At 41.0% G+C, this 4,907-nt stretch overlaps 1 pseudogene; it reads right to left on the reverse strand.

The window, feature by feature from the left end:
• Positions 1-1,450: 1,450 nt before the first annotated feature.
• Positions 1,451-1,569, reverse strand: LOC134912000 (5S ribosomal RNA; annotated as a pseudogene).
• Between the last annotated feature and the right edge of the window lie 3,338 nt (positions 1,570-4,907).

A 4,907-nucleotide genomic window follows, 5' to 3' on the forward strand; every position in this document is an offset into this window, starting at 1 on the left:
ACCGAGCTCTTTTCGGCTTTTGGTTGCAGCGAATGGGGGAGCACATTTAGTTGATGATACATGAATGGGGGGATATGTGAGTGCTGATATCTGTGTCTATATTCCCTATCGACTATGTGTGTCATTACCTAAAGGTTGTAGAGGTGAAGATAAGAAGCAATTATTATAAATGCAGTCGTAAACTATGTGAGTTTAATATGCATTCGCTGATTGAGGTCTTGTCTGATGTCATGTCTTGATGTACATGTTGTCTGATGTCTCTCGATGCTTTTGCTATAAATAACGACAAAAGCGTTTCCAGTGTCCATAAAGTTAAAGTCTCTAACATATTGGGCTATCGTAAAAGTTAAAGTCACTAGGGAAATTGGGGCTTGTAGCATAGTTCATCAATGGTCTGTATAAAAAAGGTTGTCAAATTCTTCTTCCAAGCGGATGTCTTTGTACCTTGGAGGAAAACAAAGGAGAAACGGGTGAAAGAAACGGACCGTGGAATCACATTTTCATCACAACATTGTCTCTATCGTTGGGTCATAAATCAAATTTGTTGTTGTTATTATAGTGTCTTCGCTCCTTAAACTCATCACTCTGGTATTACTTTTACACTTCGTTAAAGTCCGAACGCATCTAAATATCAGGCCAACCAATATGACGACTCCCAATATACACAAGAGAAATTTCCCTACATCCATGATAATACCTTGGGCCCATTCTCCTAAGCCCGAGAACCAATTTCGTGGGTTCAACCATGACACCCAACTGCTAAACGAAAGAGCGACCAGGCACTGGTATGCAATAAATTCCGAAAGAAATATGAGAAACCAAAGTTGGACAATTAACCTTTCAATTAAGGTCCCTTTTGGTGGTGCGCCCAGAGCCAGAAAGTACAAGTACTGACAAGGAGAGAGAGAGAAAGCTCTTGTGTGGGCGCACTCTTATGAAAAAATTAACATTCAATTATGACAAATACATTAAAACATATGTTTATTAGTCAACTTAAAAATAAGAGATAGTCCCTCTATGATCCAAAAAAGGGGGTGTGAACATAAGAAAAATGTGAGAGAAAAAAAATGAATATAAATATAAATAGTATATATAATAATAATAATAATAATAATAAAATGTTCTGGTCTGTTGAATCACACAAGAAGGATTTAGAAAGGCTGCAGACACAAAATAGTCTAGCACCCGTTTCTCCTGACCAGTACAGATAATCTGTATTAATGAGACCAACCAAGGAGATCAGTACTGTATATTGGAGGACCGCTTAGATTGAGTTAATACCAAGTAGTTAGATATTAACCCATTAATCAATTTTGTTCAAACAAATTTGAGAATGTCTAGATCAGCATAACCTGAACACTGGTAGGAGTAAAAAAGGAATGTTAGAGATAGTACGTAGTGGTGATACTGCTGTTGGTGTCCACCCTTCAAAAGAAGGGGAATAATCCGTACTCTACAAAACCGGGTATTCCCAGGGAGTCTCCTCTCAAGGTACTGACCTGGCCCGACGCTGTTTCGCTTCAAAGATCGGACGAGATCGGGCATTAGCAGCGTGGTATGATAGTAGAGAGGCTATCTACCAATGAGAGTGCACCTATATAGGAATAGTGAGAGAAAGAGATTATAGAAAAGATAAGGTCATACAGTGTGTGGATCTACTTTCCACGTTAGGCAGGGTAAAAGGGATTACCACGCAGTGGCATCGTTAACCCTGGATCGAGGATGAGAGTCCACAGAATGATAGTGAGAGCGAAAGAAAAAGAGAGAAGAATTGAGAGCTAAATAAAAAGTCAGCCGTTGAGCAGTGTCTCAGAGAGGAGACCAAGACACAAAATAAGAGGCGTCAGGTAGGTCTGTGAATCTAATCATAAATGATGTATCAATTCCTATTTATGCAGAAAAACAATCATGAATACACTGTCAAAGAAATCATTTCTTAGGGTAAAAGGATAGCATCAGCCTGTTGAGTGTAACCTGCTGAAGGAGAAGATGATGATATCGACGTGATAAGCAGAATACAACAAATAGATCTAATCTACAATCTGTAGGATTAATGGACTGTAATAAACACAGAAAATCCTAGTTGTATAAATCACATATGCATTCCTGTTTTACCAAATCCATTCATGGGTACAGTATCCAAATAATAATAATTGCTATGGTTAGAGGATGGCATCAGTCCATTAAGTGTACCACACTGTTCCTCATAATGAAAGATGAGTGCAGCACAGTGAATAAGTCTAATCAGCAATCTATAAGATTAATGGGCTATAATAGGCACAGAAATTCTAGCAGCATGATATGCAGTATAAATCAGAGTGCCTGAGTGAGATAGGCACTAATAGCAAAGGTAATAAAGACTCCAAAGTCATATATAGGTGTGAAAAGAATGATACTCAAGGTGTCAGGTGAGGAGACAGGTGGCAGTCAGTACTGCTCCAAGGAAGGTCTCGTCGTGAAGTCCGTGGAAAATGCGTTTCGCCCGTCGGGGCTTGTTCACTTCCGGGATCTCAGACACCCAACTGGTCAGCTCATTACCCACAGCAGCGAGTGTGAGATTGTGTTTCCTTCGAAACTCCCATTTTAATTGTAAAATGTCATCCATCTTTTGGTCTATGACCTCGGCTGGGTCCTCTGTGCTGTTTGTGATATACGTGCAGCACTTTATTCCATATTGAGTTGCTAGGGTAACACAATACCCGCCTGTCACAGCTGTGAGGTAATTAAGAATCATTCTATGCTGAACCAGTTCTGTTTTGTAGGCTTGTAACTCTTTCCCAGTGTACCTGAATGTGTCGTCATACATTTCAGTGATATTGTCTAATAAATTTGCAAGGGCAGATATATATTTATAATTTATCACTCCTCTGGCGGTACGAGTGATATCTAACGCGAGTAGGAATTGAATCCCGGTGGATTCATGGATAAGATCGGAGGCTGAATGCTCTGTCCTCTCTATCAGGTGCCGTTTAACAATGTGCTCGTAATGAGTATGAGTATAAGGAGCTTGGGCACTGCGGTGAATATCTTTCATTTTGTTATGGGATACAGTCATTACTTCAGGCACTACTTTTCCAATATAACACAATCCCTCTGAGTTTGGGGCCAGCCACTTATACGCCTTCCTCCCGCATATGAAATATGCATCATCGGGGAGAACATATGGGACAGAGTATGACATTACCATGTTACAAATTTTCCATGTGAAATCTCCTAACCCTAACTCTCCCATCTGCCTAGTACATGTATCAGGTTGTACGATATATGCACAGTATCCTGGTGATACTTCTCCAACTCGCATGGTCCTACTTCCTAGAGTGTACCTATACCGGAAAAATCTTCCATGGTCGGCTATCTGGCGTATAAGTTCTGTGTCTATGGGCATTCTGTCGGCTCTGTATGAAAAGGTCATGGTTTGATTACTCCATGACACTTCCCAATTTCCCGGCTTTCGGGGATTGGAAATGTTAAAGCATACTAAGGACCTATCCACATGATATTGGTGGAGCTTCAAACTAGGAGGACTAGAGATATTAAACCTCTTGTCCACCGGCCTCCCACCACTTAGCTCAAGTACATCTCCTACAGTTAAAGGGAATGGTACTAGTCCTGATTTGCTATGACCTTGAGGTACTTGAGAGCATACCCAACAGTCTGTCTGGTTTAACACTTTACCCACTAAGGAGTGATAGTCACTCAATGGATGCCGGTCCATGTGGACATTAAAACTGGACTGACATTTCTTTATGCACCCATCCTCAACTATATTGTCACAATGCCTACAGATGCAGTTCTCTTCAGCTAACAATCCTTCACAATTCCTTCTATTGTCAATGCTACCAGATCGTTTTCTGATACTCGCCTTTACTCTGAGATTATGTTGCTCTTGGAAATTTACGCCTGCATCCTGGTCATCAGAACCCATTCCCGATCCTTTCTCGACCTCCATGGTACTCTCACCGAAACAGACTGCTCTGGTCAACATCATGGTCAACAGGAAAATCCGGATCACAGTCTCTTGGGGCAAGTCCATCTTAGAGGAGTAAAAGGAGAAAAATAAGAAGGGGGAAAGGAAATAGGAGGGAGGTGGGAACTGGAGAAAATAACAAATGGGAAAAAGAAATCTGGCTCGACACGCTTCCGGTCTTATTATTCTCAACGCTCAGGTGTCGTCTCAATCCTCCCTGAACAGACACTCTAGTGATACAACCTCTACCGTCTGTTCTTTATCACGGGACCTCTCTGGGTCAGTGACCTTTTTACAATGAGACGAATGGACCCAAGTCTCCCTCTCGGCAACCTTCAATGCAGTTGTGCTGGTCAATAAGACTTGATATGGTCCTTCCCATCTGTCAATAAGGCAACCTGAGCGTAGAAAATTCTGTATCATTACATAATCCCCAGGTTCAATGTCATGACAATTACTGTCTGGTAGATCAGGAATCACCAACTTTAGATTATCATTTTGATTCCTCAATTGCTTACTCATCTTAACCAAGTACTTTACGGTTACTTCATTGTTACACTTCAAATCATCCTGGGGGTTAATCATAACATGAGGTTGTCGACCAAACAGGATTTCAAAAGGAGACAGATTAAGAGGGGCCCTGGGAGTGGTTCTGATGCTGTATAATACGATTGGCAAAGCTTCAGGCCATAACAGTCCTGTTTCAGTCATTACCTTGCTCAATTTATTTTTAATAGTGCTGTTTACTCTTTCCACCTTCGCACTCGCCTGGGGGCGGTACGGAGTGTGCAGCTTACTATTAATTCCCATCAACTTACACATTGATTGGAAGACTTCACCTGTAAAATGGGTACCCCTATCACTTTCAATGATTCTAGGGATACCATACCTACACACAAATTCCTGCATAATTTTCTTTGCAGTAAATACTAGAGATGAG

This window comes from Pseudophryne corroboree, chromosome 4 (genome assembly GCF_028390025.1).
Source record: "Pseudophryne corroboree isolate aPseCor3 chromosome 4, aPseCor3.hap2, whole genome shotgun sequence".
NCBI classification, from domain to species: domain Eukaryota; kingdom Metazoa; phylum Chordata; class Amphibia; order Anura; family Myobatrachidae; genus Pseudophryne; species Pseudophryne corroboree.